Source organism: Schistocerca piceifrons, chromosome 5, assembly GCF_021461385.2.
Source record: "Schistocerca piceifrons isolate TAMUIC-IGC-003096 chromosome 5, iqSchPice1.1, whole genome shotgun sequence".
Classification (NCBI taxonomy): Eukaryota; Metazoa; Arthropoda; class Insecta; order Orthoptera; family Acrididae; genus Schistocerca; species Schistocerca piceifrons.
The window spans coordinates 58,566,437-58,583,978 of NC_060142.1; positions in this window are offsets into that span (position 1 = coordinate 58,566,437).

The following is a 17,542-nucleotide window of genomic DNA, read 5'->3' on the forward strand; positions in this document are numbered from 1 at the left end:
ATTCTTGTTGTCTTATATAGGCGTTGCCGACCGCAGTTCTGTATTCTGCTCGTTTGCATATCTTGTGATTGAATACTCATGCCCATACCAGTTTCTTTGGCGCTTCAGTGTTGTGCACTTTTTGCGAAATAACAATATTAAATTAAAGTACATCTTTAACACCAATATGATGCTTCTCGTAATTTTATTAAATTGAACTAATACAGAAGCGTTTTCGAGAGATTCTCACCGGTCAGGCATAAGTATGGGACAAAGTCAGCTTGTCGACCAGTCGCAAGAAATACCTGATGAACACGCCGCGTTACAAGTCGAAATATTGTGTTGGGAAGTCGCAGACCACCGACAGTACATCCGATTTCACAAGATGACACCGAATCGCCGGGGAAATCTAAGAAATTACAAAACTTAGGTTGTTCCGACACTTTAATCAAGATTTTTTCTTACAAATCAGCAAGTCGTCTCACATTCTGGGTTGACGAAGAAGTATTATGATAAATAATTAACGCAGTGCTTTCAGTAAATTTCCAAACAATCTAACCTCTCCCTTACCCAGAGCCCAATCCAGACGAATGCAAAACTTTACACGGTGATAAACAACTAACTTCAGGGTTAATGTACTCTTCAGTAAAGAAAAAAAAAAAAAAAACGCAGCCTCCAGTTCTTCCTACTTGGCAGTGGTAGGATTGTGCCCTACAGAGACGGCAGATTATCCTTACGCGATATTGCTGCTCTCATTGCTCGGGTTCCAAAAATTGTCATGCGGGTGTAAAATCGATGGCCTGAGGAGAGCCGTACAACACTTAACTCCCTTTTATGAGACATTCTACCACAACTATAGTTTTTGACAAGTATCGCTGTATATCGGAGTCCAAATCCGTTAAGCAGACAGTTACAAGAAATTCTTCTAAATCAGAAAAGCGACTGCCATCGAAGAATGATTCCAGACTGTTGTCCAGAGGCGCTCGTAGTAACTACAGGGCTGGTCGTCGGTTCCGGAAGGACGCCCTCCAATTGACTCTCCTGCCGATTCGGTTTGTCGGCTTTTTTTTCTTTATTCTTATGCCAGTTCCCCATGAAGGGGCGGGCTGGCAGCGGACATAACTGTTCTTCAGCCAAAGGTCACTCACTTGGAAATATTCTTTAAAATTAAAAAAACAGATGAATATAAATGAAGTTTTTTAAATACGCATTGGAAGACAGCGTTTATGTTTTTTTACATAAAAACAGGTGACCGTAAGCAATGCCTTTCTTTAAAAACACACGCGCACACACACACACACACACACACACACACACACACACACACACACACACACACACACATGCAACTCGCTCCTTTTTTCACATGATATCTTGCGAACCATGGATGAAGGGTATCAGACGGATGCCATATTCCTTGACTTCCGGAAAGCGTTTGACTCGGTGCCCCGCTGCAAAAAAATGGCTCTGAGCACTATGGGACTCAACTGCTGTGGTCATAAGTCCCCTAGAACTTAGAACTACTTAAACCTAACTAACCTAAGGACTTCACACACATCCATGCCCGAGGCAGGATTCGAACCTGCGACCGTAGCGGTCGTGCGGTTCCAGACTGTAGCGCCCCACTGCAGAGGTACGAGCATATGGGATTGGTTCCCAAGTATGTGAGTGGCTCGAAGACTTCTTAAGTAATGGGACCCAGTACGTTGTCCTCGATGGTGAGTGTTCATCGGAGGTGAGGGTATCATCTGGAGTGCCCCAGGGAAGTGTGGTAGGTCCGCTGATGTTTTCTATCTACATAAATGATCTTTTGGATAGGGTGGATAGCAATGTGCGGCTGTTTGCTGATGATGCTGTGGTGTACGGGAAGGTGTCGTCGTCGAGTGACTGTAGGAGGATACAAGATGACTTGGACAGGATTTGTGATTGGTGTAAAGAATGGCAGCTAAGTCTAAATATAGATAAATGTAAATTAATGCAGATGAATAGGAAAAAGAATCCTGTAGTGTTTGAATACTCCATTAGTAGTGTAGCGCTTGACACAGTCACGTCGATTAAATATTTGGGCGTAACATTGTAGAGCGATATGAAGTGGGACAAGCATGTAATGGCAGTTGTGGAAAAGGCGGATAGTCGTCTTCGGTTCATTGGTAGAATTTTGGGAAGATGTGGTTCATCTGTGAAGGAGACCGCTTATAAAACACTAATACGGCCTATTCTTGAGTACTGCACGAGCGTTTGGGATCCCTATCAGGTCGGATTGAGGGAGGACATGGAAGCAATTCAGAGGCGGGCTGCTAGATTTGTTACTGGTAGGTTTGATCATCACGCGAGTGTTACGGAAATGCTTCAGGAACTCGGGTGGGAGTCTCTAGAGGAAAGGAGGCGTTCTTTTCGTGAATCGCTACTGAGGAAATTTAGAGAACCAGCATTTGAGGCTGGCTGAAGTTCAATTTTACTGCCGCCAACTTACATTTCGCGGAAAGGCCACAAAGATAAGATAAGAGAGATTAGGGCTCGTACAGAGGCATGTAGGCAGTCATTTCTCCCTCGTTCTGTTTGGGAGTGGAACAGGGAGAGAAGATGCTAGTTGTGCTACGAGGTACCCTCCGCCACGCACCGTATGGTGGATTGCGGAGTATGTATGTAGATGTAGACACACACACACACACACACACACACACACACACACACACACACACTGATGGACCATGTAGATGCTTTTTAATACTTTATGGACGATTTTATATTACAGTTAAAATATAACCACAGATGATAATATGAATGATACTACGGTGTTGTGGTGATACTGATGATGCACGAAAACGACCACGATCAAATTGTAGGGGAAGTGATGCAAATGACCATGGGGGCCACTGGAGCCGCAGGCTGCAATTGTTACTCAGCAGTGTGGCTGAAGTGGGAGGCAGATACAGATGGAACGATGGCGTGAGGTGAGCATTGTGACCAGGGTTGAAAAGAGGGGTACATCTCGAGATGGATTTTACTACTGGGGAGTGGTAACGAGATGAAACTTGAGCGGGAGATGGTGAATAAGACCTGAAAGGATATGGAGGGTGGAAAATGGATACAGTGCCCTAGCAGGGTACCAGGATTGGTGGTTGGTGGTTAGGATATTGGGTGCCGAGATTGGCTTTTTCCTATTAGTGTATTGGATCAAAAAGTGCTCCAGAAAGGTGCCTATAAAAGACAACCACGACAGTCAATTGTCACCAACGAAGACGAGGGAGGATTTCGTCGAGAGATCGAGATTTTATCCAGATATGAAGCAACAAAGCATGAGACTGTTTTCTGCATTTCAAGCAACTAAATTACTCATGCAGCTTAAATATTTGATTCTGTGAAAAATCAGTACCAATTTCAAACCTGTTATTATATAATAACTTCATATCGAAACTATAGTCGTAGTTGGGTGAATCTTCATTGACGTTCTCGGAGATGTTTTGTACACGTTTCCCCATTACTATTCGGTAGTATATGGAACCGATAGCCTTGCTTCCGAGATAGTTAGGTACTCGACGACGGGAGTGTGGGGACGTTACGACACTCTTGTGTATGCGCAGGAGTAACCTATTTTCTCAATCGAATGCATTCTCTTGGACAGTTTACTTCAGACAGGATAGATATGTCTTTTCATGGGTTCCGTCCATCTTTACGCTTAGTTTCCATTTTGCCGAGTGGTCTTAGCATTCTTCCTCACTGAGAGGAAGCTGGTTTAGGTGTGTTCAGTTGGATGAGGGATTTACCTGTAGGAATTGTTTTTTGTTCTATCTAACGGATCATACTTTGTCATCTCACAAGGTGAGCTTCACCGGATAAGCATTTGGCTGAATGAATGACTGCATGCAGACTTAGATTTAAAATTTGTACATACTAGTGCAAAGTTTTCCATTAATGTGGTGACTCAAATGTTAGTTATTTGCAAGTGAACAAACCCCTTTGTACAGGTGTGTGCTTTGATGAGAACCAAAGATGAGGCTACCATCTAAAAACCTAGTCTTTCCTATGGGAACCTCCATGACACGTTATGATTTCATAATGTTTACACCTTTATTACTATAATTCTATTTCGCTGGAATAATCCTTGTTGAAATGACTCACAGTGCTGTTCCCTTCACGTGCACATTTGCGCTAAGGACTATGCTGTGCATTCCATTCCAACTAACAATGGCGTCCACTAGTGCAGCATTTGGCGGCACAGACGAACGCTGATTTATAGGTACAAAATTTTGGCTCTTTGCCAGGTACACGTAAACATCCGTGTCAGCCACTTCTAGACTGATCTTCTTTAATTTATAATAATTTACTGATGCTGCTGATAAGTTTCAAAGCACGCAATAGTATCACACTTTCGACTTGCTTCTTTCTGTAAGTCACTTGATATACACTGAAGAGCCAAAGTAACTGGTATAGACATGCATTTTCAAATAAAGAAATACGTAAACGGGCAGAATACGGCGTGCGGTCAGCAACGCCTAAATAAGACAACATTGTCTTGTGCAGTTGTTAGATCGGTTACTGCTGTTGCAATGGCAAGTTATCAAGATTTAAGTAGGTTTTAACGATGGGACACAGCATCTCCGAGATAGCGACGAAGTGGGGATTTACCCGTACGACAATTTCACGAGTGTACCGTGAATATCAGGAATCCGGTAAAACATCAAATCTCTGACATCGCTGCGGCTGGAAAAAGATTCTGCAAGAACGGGACCAACGACGCCTGAAGAGAATCGTTCAACGTGACAGAAGTACAACCCCTCCGCAGATTGTTGCAGATTTCAATGCTGGACCATCAACAAGTGTCAACGTGCGAACCAGTTATCGAAACATCATCGATATGGGCCTTCGGAGCCGAAGACCCACGCCTGTACCCTTGATGACACAAAGCTTTACGCCTCGCCTCTGTCCGTCGACACCGACATTGGACTGTTAATGACTGGAAACATGTTGTCTGGTCGGACGAGTCTCGTTTCAAATGGTATCGAGCGGATAGACGTGCACGGGTATGGAGACAACCTCATGAATGCATGGACCCTGCATGTCAGCAAGGGACTGTTCAAGATGGTGGAGGCTGTGAAATGATGTTGGGCGTGTGCAGTTGGAGTGATATGGGGCCCTTGATACGTCTAGATACGACTCTGACTGGTGACACGTACGTAAGGATCCTGTCTGATCATCTGTATGCATTCATGTCCATTGTGCATTCCGACGGACTCGGGAAATTCTAGCAGCACAATGCTACACCCCACACGTCCGGAATTGCTACAGAGTGGCTCTGAGTTTAAACACTTTCGCTGGCCACCAAATTCCTCAGACAACAACATTATTGAGGATATAGGGGTTGCCTTGTGACGTGCTGTTTAGAAAAAATCTCCACCCCCTCGTACTTTTACGGATTTACGGACAGCCCTGCTGGATTTATGTCAGTTCCCTCCAGCACTACTTCAGACATCAGTCGTGTCCATGCCACGCCGTGTTGCGGCCGTGTGCTCGCAATGACCCTATACGATATTAGGCACGTGTGCCAGTTTCTTTGGCTCTCCAGGCTAAATCAACACGGCGGCGAAAAGCAAAACCCAGCGAGACAGCTTTTCACGAGAAGGTCGTCGGATGCGCAGCGCGAGTAATTCAGTTGTGACCCTAACTTCGTTTGGCTGAGGCGGGTGTCGTACGCCACGGCAGGAATCGCATCTGCTTTGCAGCTGTCCTCAACTGAGATCTTATTTCAGTGTAAAGGGCACGTTCTTCGTCTTTTTCATTTTTCGTTCGTTCACCAAGAACTTAAAATAGTACACATCGGAAAGTGTAAAAAGAAAGAACATACGCTGTCGGATATGGGACGTATTACGTCATGGAGCACTTGCCCGATAGTTATCAGACTTCGCGGAGTTGTTCATCAGGTAACGAATATTAATGTACAACGGGAAAGGACATCCATACTCAACATTGGTACGAGGTGCGATCGCCACAGATAGGAATACACTCTTGTATTCACTGTGGCATGGAAGCATACGACCGGTATTGTTATCTTGAGGAATTTATCGCCGTACCTGAAACATATTTTGTTTCAGTTGAAGAAGATCGCAGGTATGAAAGTACACACTGTCCATTACGCCTCAGTCATCGGTGGCAAGTTAGCAATCAGAGCAGGCAAGTCAAGTGTCCATACATTCCTCAAGGTGTCTGCTGTGTGAACTGCAATGTGGCGCATTGCGTTATCATGTTGGAACGTACCATTTCATATCTTGTTCTAGTAGTGTATGACAACAGCATTTACCATTGTTGCTACAGACTGTCCTCATATCCAGCAGCTCACAGTACAATAATTGCAAGAAGTAGGCCCACACTCGATTATCGCTTCTTCATGCGATATTTCAGCATGTTGTCTACAGAGACCATGACATCAGTCGGACATCCACGAATGGAAGTGAGACTCATCGCTGAACACCACGGAATGCAACTCTAAATTTCAGTCCATTCTGGGTTCGTGGTGGCACTCGGCCTGTACGCTTGTTACGTAACTGGTTCGAAAGACATTTAAACCATCAAATGTTGACCGTGATTAAGCATAAATAACTAAAACCAACCGTAATGAATCACATTTTGGGAACTTGCCCAGGCATTTATCCCGGGCATTTGCTCTTACTTATAAATGTCCAGGCACTTTACACCTCTACATATGTTGAAAAACATCTTCAAAAAGACACATAAAGATACATACGACATGTGCAGATACATGGGTGAGCAAAGTGTACTGAACAATATTACATCAATATTTACTCCATTTGTAGATCAATAATTATAGCTGTTGGGAGTAGAATGTTTTTAGGTTGGTTAGTGTCTCCAAGTGCATGTGGCAAGAGTGACTCACTAATACTTATATTTCCCTGAGTAGGTAATGTGAAATGAAATGTCGTGTGGCTAGTGCCTCCCGTCGGGTAGACTGGTCACTTGGTGCAAGTATTTTTTTAGTTGACGCGACTTCGGTGACTTGTGCGTCGATGCGGATGAGATAATGATGATAACATAACATCCAGTCCCTGAGCGGAGAAAATCTCCCATCCAGACGGGTATCGAACCCGGGCCCCTTTGAATGGCATTCCGTCGCGCTGAGAACTCAGCTGTCGAAGTGGGCAGCAGGTCAGGTGTTGAAGTGTGGATGCAAGGGCAGAAAACGGTAGTCTGTATGACAGGCATAGTACACATAGAGGTTCTGTTATGACCATGCAGAAGACAGGTAGTAAATTATGTGACATTTGGGCGAAGACTGTTAGATGCAGGTACAAAATACTTGCACTTTTACGCCGTTTTCGAGATACTGTTCACAGGTTCTGCCTAATAATAATCTGCCGTTTGTCAAACTGTCCGCCTCGACGCTGAGTAGCTTCCCGTTGCTTTCCACATATGATACTAGCTTCCCACTCTGGGTCAGACGCTGTTTGCAGTCGCTCACTCTGAGTGAGCCTCTTGAAATACCACAGGCTACACTGACGGTATATGTGTGGGAAATCCGTGATTGTTACTGGCTGGACTGCTGTTACATGATTTGCAAAAACTGATATGTTTCGTTTTTTTCGTATTTGCAACCTAATGCGAGTTCACGCGCATTAATACATTAAAATTGGTTGTAAGAACAATTCAATACTTTCCTGCATATGAATATCATCCACCAAACTTTAAACTGCGGGTATGACACATGTGGCAAATGCGGAAGAACTACAGTTTCATGTGTCACAAGTTGACGTGATTTTTCGACACTTTAAAGTGTGAACTTAACAACAACAGCTGTAATTTTTGAATGAAATGTTGCACATATGAGGGTTGGAACTTTAATAGTGGCAACTATTTATTTACGGCTCGCACGAAACAGATACGTGTTTTACTGACCTTCAAAGTAGTCACCAGCACTGTGTATAACCCGTTGCCAGCGATGTGGAATTCGTAGGCTACTCTTAGCAGTGCCAGTTGTGCTGGCAGTTCGAGCGGCGCGGTCTATTGCCCGACGAATTTGTAGCAGTTCTGAAGCGAATGCCGTGAAGTGTTTCTTCCAGTTTAGAAATCGAATTCAACTCACTAGAGCTTAAGTCAGGGGAGTGCAGCAGGTGGTACAGTACTTACCAGCCCCATCACTCAAACAAATCGGTAACAGCTTGCACTGTACGTACTTGAGCACTGTCCTGCAAAATGATTGTCAGGTCCTGCAGGAAGTGTCATCATTTCTGTCCGTATGCTGTTCATTTCTGGAACACAACCTACGACCAGCTTAGAGACAGAAATGGTATCACTTTCTGCAGAACCTGATAATCATTTTGCAGGACAATGCTAAAGTACTTACAGTGCAAGCTGTTTCTGATTTGTTTGACTGATGGGGCTGGTAAATGCTTTACCATCTACTGCACTCACTTGACTTAAGCCCTCGATTTCTAAACTGAAGGAAACACTTCACGGCATTCGCTTCAGAACTGCTACAAATTCGTCGGGCAATAGACCGCGCCGCTCGAACTGTCAACATAACTGGCACTGCTAAGAGTGGCCTACGAATTCCACATCGCTGGCAACGGGTTGTACACAATGGTGGTGACTACTTTGAAGGTCGGTAAAACTTTGAAACACGTATCTATTTCGAACGAGCTGTAAATAAATAGTTGCCACCATTACAGTTCCAACCCTCGTACACTGATAAGCCAAAACATAATTATCACTGTTCACCGCGACGTTCGATGCAGCCTGTTGACATTTCAGGCACGTGACGCAGTAACATAGGCACTTTTAAGCGGAGCAGACACTTGCTTGGATCACCCTAGCGAAGATATGGGAGAAAAGGAAAGAGGAAAAGCTAAGGACCGGTACATGGAACGTTCGCACCCTCTTAGAATCTGGTAAATTGGAAAATGCGAAAAAGGAATACAAGAATATAGATATTCTTGGAATGTGCAAGGTGAGATGTGGTGGCAATGGTGTGTTACAGAGTGATGATTACAAACTATTTTGTTCAGGTGAGGAAAAAAAATGGAATGAATGAAGTAGCTATCATGCTAAAGAAGAAGGTAAAAACCATGATAATGACTGTGGAATACATAAATAGCAGACTGATGATGCTGAGGTTGAAAGGCCACAAGAAAGATATTAACTCTGACCACAAGTTGATTGTAGCAGATGCACAGGTTAGATTGGTAGGTAAAGTGAGAGAGGAATTTAACTTGGATGCCCTAAAGGAAGAGGGAATAAGCAAAAAGTTTGAGGAAGAGTTCCGAGACAAGTGGAAAATTATAGAAAAGACAGAGGGCATAAATTAACAGTGGAATCAATTCAGACACCCTGAAAGCAACCAATAAAGATGTTGTTGGTCTGGTGAAGTGCAAGCGGAGAAGAAAACCATGGGTTACCGATGGCATGATCTTGAAGATGGCAGAAAGGAGAAAATGGAAAAACGCACAAACTGATGAAGGGAAAAGGCAATACAGAAGACTGGACAATGAGCTGAGAAGAGTAACTGATCAGGCCATGGAAAAATGGACTAGAGAAATCTGCTAAGAAATTGATACATTGGAGAAAGAGGGCAAGTACGAAAAGATGTATCGAGTAGCATAGGATATAGTATTTCAGGGAAGGAAGAACAAAACAAACATGGAGATAGAAGGGAAAGATGGAACTCTTTTAAGTGACCCACACGCTATTCAGAATAGATGGAAAGAATATATTGAAACTGTCTATGAAGTGGATCAAAGACCTTCCGATCTGCAGATTGAGAAGGAAGAATCATTAAATGAAGACGAAAAAGGAGATTTTATCCTAGGTTCAGAGGTAAATAAGCCATTGGGAGAACTTAAAAACAGCAAAGCGTGTGGTGTAGGGGATGACATTCCCGCAGAAATCTTAAAGAATTGAAAAGAAACAGTCGAAAATGAGTTGACCTCTCTTTGCAACTACATCTATGACAAGGGGGAATGGCCAGAAGACTTTTTCGTAGGTATAATAGTCCCAATCCCAAAGACCAATAATCCCAAAAAGTGTGAAGACAACAGGACAATCAGCCTAATATCGCAGGCAGCAAAAGTAGTTCTTCGAATCCTGAATAGGAGTCTAAATGGAACGCTGGAAGAAACACTTGGTGAAGAACAATATGGTTTCATAGGGGGAAAGAGAACACGAGATGCTATTGGACATCTAAGAAGCATCGGTGAAAGATGCATAGAAAAGGGCAAAGAAGTGTATGCTGTCTTCATAGACCTCGGAAAGGCCTTTGATAGAATGCGGTAGAATAAGCTGTTAGATATCTTGAAAAAGAAGGGAGTAAAGAGGAGGAGAGAACATTGATCGCAAATCTGCATCTGAACCAGAAAGCTCGTGTACGAATAGGTAATGGGATCTACGAGGACAGCAAGATTGGGAGAGGTGTTAGACAGGGCTGTTGTCTCTCACCGATACTATTTAACATCTTTCTGGAGGAATCACTGGAAAGCTGTATGGATGGGACAAGAGGCATCAAGATAGGTGGGCGGAAAATTGAATGTATAAGACTTGCAGATGACATGGCGGAACTCAAATATTAAATGTCCTAAATGAAGCCTGTGCAGCATATGGTATTAAAATTAATAAAAAGAAAACCAAAAGCATGGTCAGAGGCCTAAAGAAAAGAAAAGTGAAAATTAAGTTTGGGTCAGATGTCATAGAACAGGTAAGGGCATTCAAGTATTTGGGAAGTTGGATTAAAGAAAACATGGATTGCCAACGAGACATCAAAGTGAGAATGGGTCTGGCGAAAGAGGCATTTCAAAAGCAGAAAAGACTTCTAACTAGTTGTTTAAACAAGGAATTAAGGAAGCGATTGGTTAAGTGCTTAATATGGAGCGTGGCCTTGTATGAAGCAGAAACGTGGACTTTGAGAAAGTAGGATGAGAAGAGAATTGAAGCTTGTGCTATGTAGATCAGCTGGACTGATAAAGTGAGGAATGAAGAAGTACTGAGGAGAGTTGGAGAAGAACGGAGGATGCTGCTGACGGTGAAGAACAGGAAACTAAACTGGATAGACCACAATCTTAGGAGAGATTGTCTTCTAGTAGAGGCAATTGAAAGTTTCGCTCCGGGAAAGAGAGGGAAGGGCAGAAGAAGGTTCCAGATGCTGGATGATGTCAGCACGCCACAAGGAGGGTACCAAGAATGCAGAGGAACGCAGAAGACAGAGAAGCATGGAGGGCTATGTAGTCAAAACCTACCGCAAGGCAGACAACCCAATGATGACTCTATTTAAGTCGGTCTGATACTTTCTTTACACAATGTTCACGGCAGTATTAAGTCTTTACCAAATTCGAAACGTAAGTGTTCTGTGGGAATTTAAGGAGATGGGACCTGGATAAACTGTCTAAACCAGAGGTTGTACAGAGTTTCAGGGAAAGCATAAGGGAACAATTGACAGGAATGGAGGAAAGAAGTACAGTAGAAGAAGAATGGGTAGCTCTGACGGATGAATAGTGAAGGCAACAGAGGATCAAGTAGGTAAAAAGACGAGGGCTAATAGAAATCCTTGGGTAACAGAAGAAATATTGAATTTAATTGATGAAATGAGAAAATATAAAAACGCAGTAAATGAAGCAGGCAAAAAGGAATACAAACGTCTCAAAAATGAGATCGACAGGAAATGCAAAATGGCTAAGCAGGGATGGCTAGAGGACAAATGTAAGGATGTAGAGGCTTATCTCACTAGGGTTAAGATAGATACTGCCTACAGGAAAATTACAGAGACCTTTGGAGAAAGGAGAACTACTTGCATGAATATCAAGAGCTTTGATGGAAACCCAGTTCTAAACAAAGAAGGGAAAGCAGAAAGGTGGAAGCAGTATATAGAGGGTCTATACAAGGGCGATGTACTTGAGGACAGTATTATGGAAATGGAAGAGGATGTAGATGAAGATGAAATGGGAGATATGATACTGGGTGAAGAGTTTGACAGAGCACTGAAAGACCTGAGTCGAAACAAGGCTCCCGGAGTAGACAACATTGCAATAGAACTACTGACAGCCTTGGGAGAGCCAGTGCTGACAAAACTCTACCTTCTGGTGAGCAAGATGTATGAGACAGGCGAAATACCCTCAGACTTCAAGAAGAATATAATAATTCCAATCCCAAAGAAAGCAGGTGTTGACAGATGTGAAAATTACCGAACTATCAGTTTAGTAAGTCACAGCTGCAAAATACTAACACGAATTCTTTACAGACAAATGGAAAAACTTGTAGAAGCCCACCTCGGGGAAGATCAGTTTGGATTCCGTAGAAATGTTGGAACACGTGAGACAATACTGACCTTACGACTTATCTTAGAAGGAAGATTAAGGAAAGGCAAACCTACGTTTCTAGCATTTGTAGACTTAGAGAAAGCTTTTGACAATGTTAACTGGAATATTCTCTTTCAAATTCTAAAGGTGGCAGGGGTAAAATGCAGGGAGCGAAAGGCTATTTACAATTTGTACAGAAACCAGATGGCAGTTATAAGAGTAGAGGGGCATGAAAGGGAAGCAGCAGTTGGGAAGGGAGTGAGACAGGGTTGTAGCCTCTCCCCGATGTTCTTCAATCTGTATATTGAGCAAGCAGTAAAGGAAACAAAAGAAAAATTCGGAGTAGGAATCAAAATCCACGGAGAAGAAATAAAAACGAGGTTCGCCGATGACATTGTAATTCTGTCAGAGACAGCAAAGGCCTTGGAAGAGCAGTTGAACGGAATGGACAGTGTCTTGAAAGGAGGATATAAGATGAACATCAACAAAATCAAAACGAGGATAATGGAATGTTGTCGAATTAAGTCGGGTGATTCTGAGGGAATTAGATTAGGAAATGAGACACTTAAAGTAGTAAAGGAGTTTTGCTATTGGGGAGCAAAATTCTGTTAACTTTGTTCCAGCAAAATATTGGAAGATAAAATGTATATATCCCCATTTCATTGTGACCCTCCCTTAGATATTAAGTGAACAGAGTCTGAGGCACTCTTTTTGTTTGTTCTACAGGACAAACCAGATAATGGCAGCCTGGTAGCTGCATGAAAGCGTGGAGTGACTTGGACACAACTCACAGTGACCCCTCCCCTTTCCCCATGTAATTTAGAGAGAACGTGAAGGACGCACACCATAGCAACTTCCCCTCCTCTACCCTTGTGAATGGAAGTGTAGGACGCCAGCCAAAGCGGCTACAACCACGTGTGTAAAAATTATTTGTGAACTTTTCTTTCAGGTTTAGAAAAGACTGCTAAGAGATAATCATCTGTTTATGTGTCATGTTATTTTCTTTGAATTTGTGTATGGAAGAATGTATTTAATGGATCTAAGATTTTCATAATTTTTCAATTTGTGTGTGTTTGTTTGTCTAAGGCAATATGTATGCCAAAATATTTCGTTGACTTTGCTTAAAATTTTGAGTAATGACATTGTTTAAAAAGGCAGTGAACATGCCTACAATTTAAATAATTAATGTAGGTAATAAGTTTTCTTTAATATTTCTACAGGTTTATATTTCAATTTTGATTTTTCATCGGAAGTTAAACTGTACTCTTGCTTCCCTTTTTGTAATTAAATTTTTTTTTCATTCATTAACATTCATAAACAAAAAAAAATTTAAGTAGAGGGTGATGTAGGGAAGCAGCCTACTCACGCTGTAGTAAATTCACATCAGTTTCCATTATGTGCCAGCCAGTCTGCTGTAACTAGCTCTGACGTCATAAATGTTGCGAAATACCTTAAAAAATCAAGCAAATGAACTAAAACTTTTCTAGCAGGTCAGAAATAATACTAAATTAATGTGTGTTAAAAATCAGTTCGATAACTTCAGCCATTTCCGAGATTTGGACGTTTTTCTGGAAAAATCATTGGCGCAACAGAAAAGAGCTAGAGACTTCAAAATTTATATTTAGATTCATCTTTCATAATGATTTAATAAAAACAGTACTTTGGATTTCACAAATTAAGACTTTAGTGGAAATTCATGATTTTCTGATTTTCATCTCAAAACTGAAGGAAGCAAGATAGATTAAGTAGGTTAATAAATAAGGCTAGGATGTTTAGATTTAAATAGGTTGGAGGTCCGCTATGATTATGAAAATGTGTAAAGTTTCTTTTTAATACCTATAAAATTATAGCGATAGCGGATCTCAAAAGGGACAGTTCAGAGCTCATCTGCTGCGTGCAGTGTAATTTAATTAATTCTCTCGCTCAAAGTATTTAACTTAGCCACGTCAAAATTTTATTATCAATACTTAGGTGCGTGCTGAATGCACGTTTAAATTAAGAGCTTCTCCGGCCATCAGCCAAAGAAGCTATAAATTATTATGTATCTTGAAGTGGTGCGTTACTAGCCCAGCGGCTAGTCGGGAGAGCGGATTTGATCAGGCGATCCCTCAGCCGTCCGCACCGCGGCTTTATATATAAGAACACTGCGCGAGGAAGCAAGGCCCCAGTTCTCTCCAGACGCTGAATGACACGCCATCTGTGTCGGTAGTCGCGTCGCATCAGTGTATCTGCTACAAACAGCCTCGGGTGCCGTATTAAGTTACTAGAGATACGCGGAACCATGAAGACATTTCATGTGAAGTGTTAATTCTGGAATGATTTTCATTACCTAGCTTCAGTTTGCGTATTGTCGTATTTTTCACGTGCCGTCGCGGGACAGACATTCTACCAAAAATTTAGCGTGGCGTTTGATGAAATATTTTCATCAAATTATGACGAGCATTCTTTTTAACATTTGATTCGGACATTTATAGTTGCATCAGCGCATTAGACTCTGAACTGCTCTGTTAGTTAGGTTGTAGGGATACTTGTGGTTTTTATCAGTGAATTTCAGAATATACTCAACTATTTTGGAAAACCGTTTTTGATTAGAAATCCCGGACAATCTCCTAATTCCTCAGAGCTATAAGCTGCAGCTATAAGAACATTCTCAGGTAAAGTGGGCACTAGGATATCTATTTACTGGCTCCAAGTTTTATTAAATCACTTTCTGGGGGCCACGGAGTAAATAGAGAGCCAGTGTTGAGAACGGCAAAAGACAGCATTAACAACATTCAAAAAGCTAGAACTAATTCAACACGCAAGCGTTTATCCAGCAATAGATTTACTATTATTACAAACTTATACATCCGCCGCCCCACATATGGTGCATCGGCCGGAAAATTCAACTAAGTGAAAGTGATTTTAACTATTCGGATTCGCGAGTGAAATGCGACACGCAACTGAGAATAGAACAGTGAATGTGTTACGTGTGTATGTGGACGACGCAATTGGATTAACAACGCATCTGGATTGACGGAGCTGGCACTGAGTCTAGCGGTGCTGCCGGCATCGCGAGAAACCAGTTTTCGCCGTACCGCAGTCGTCCGCTGGAGCAGCCGGCGCAGAGCCTGCAATTGCGGGCCACGCAAACACATAACAGCCGTCGGAGAGCCGTCTGCAGTTCAACGTGCCACGTCGCATCAGGAATCCTGGTACGCCGCGCCGGCAACGCCATACGTCGTGCAGAAGGAACTAAGTTAAGTGAAAAGCTGTTAAAAATTTTACTAACCTGCACTAAAAGACTGTCGGCGATGGAACCGTCAAAAGAAACTGAGGTTAAACTTAAATCAGAACCTATGTCTGTTGAGGGAACTGTAAATACAGACAACGGTTCGAGTGTAAATATGCATGAAAGTAGTAATGTTAAAGTGAAATATGAAGTATTGTCTCCTGACAGTAGTGTGGGAAGGGGCAATGATTCAGTAATAGAGACCCCTGTAGTAAAGCGGAAAGTAGAAATTGTAAATTTATTGGATGATAGTTCCTCTGATGAATTAAAAATGAAACAGTCATCAGAGATGGTAGAGTTTAAGAAGGAGCAGTTAGATATGACTAATCAATCAGAAGTTTCATTTAGTTTTGATGATTCTGGTATTGGAGCTAGTTTTTCGTCACCTGAGTGTGATAAAAAGCCAGCTACTGAGCAACCCAAAGATGCTGGGGCTGTTGATCTAAATGTTATATTACAAGCAATAGCTGCCAGTAATGCAAAAATGTCAGCCAGTAATGATAGTATGACAGCTGAGTTAAAATCGGATATAATTGAGGTAAATAACAGAATTGTGGCCAGCCAAACAAATTTTAATATGCGGTTTGAGGCAATGGACAATAAATTAGAATCCAATAATGCTGAATTAAAGTCTGAAATTATGGCCAGCCAAACAAATTTCAATAAACGATTGGAGGTAATGGACGATACCTTCAAGGCTGGTTGCAATAAGTTGAAAGAGGATCTAGACAGTTTAAATTGTAAAATTGATTGCAATCATGAGGATATTAAGAAAAAGGTTGCTCAACAGTTTTCTGAAATGTATAAAACAGTAAAATCCGAAGTTGCTGAGGTTCGCAAAGACTTCGAAATGGAAGATGCGAAGCTGGAGCACAAGTTAACAGAAAAGATCGAGGCGGAATCTGAACTGTGCTCAGATAGATTTAAAGATGTTAATATAAAAGTAAACATATGTCAAGCAGAAGTAGAAGCAATCAAAACTGACACTACTCATATTGTGCAAAGAGTAGATAATGTTGAAATGAAAGTAGAAAATATAAGTACTAACATTGCTAACATTGAGAGTAAAGTAGCTTCAGTAACTTCTGGTAATGGTAATATACAACAAGTTGTAGCTGCAAACGCCGCTTTTATCGGGTGTCGGCAGTTCTTGCGGTTCGATCCAGATAAAAATATCCATCCGCTAGATTTCTGGAACGATTTTGAAGATGTGATTCCACCAACTTGGTCTGAGCGAGAGAAAATCTCATTTATTAGAAGCCATTTAGCAGGTGACGCCATGCGTTGGTCAGCTGATGTTATGTTGAAGTGTAAAACATTAGCGGAGTTTAAAACAGCTTTCATTAATGAGTATTGGTCTAGTAATAAACAAAATGAAGTGTTGAGAGAATTTTGGAGTGGAAAACGCTTCAATGCAGGCAAGGAATCTATTAAAGAGTTTGCTAGGTCATGGATTTCACGTTTGTCACATTTGGCGGAAAAGCTAAAACCAGAAATGATTATACTAGGTCTGGAAGCCAAACTGCCATGGTACTGGCAAACTAGAATTATATCAGCCCCTAGAGACAATCTGGATCGTTTCATTGAATATTTGGAACGTGTAGAACGTGTTGCTGCCAATGAGGAGCAAGCACGTAATAACCGTAATGCCAATAATAATAATAGTAATTTTAGGAACGAGCAAAATGGCAATGTAAACATCAGAACAGTAGGTGTTCGTCATCCTAAGAGAGATAGGAATTGGGGAAATAATTATCAGAACCAACAATGGCGTCCAAGGGATAATAATGATGTTCCAAACAGAAATATGCATGTAAACAACAGTACGCAAAGTAATGCTATGCCAGCTAACTATAATGAAAGTAAAGGAAACAGTAGTATGCCGAGGCAGGAAAACTAGTTCCCGTCTATGAGGACACTGGCGCTCACCAGGCGGTTACTTTTCCTATGCCAGTAGTTAAGAGAATTGGTAAGACAGATCAGAATACTCAAACTGAAC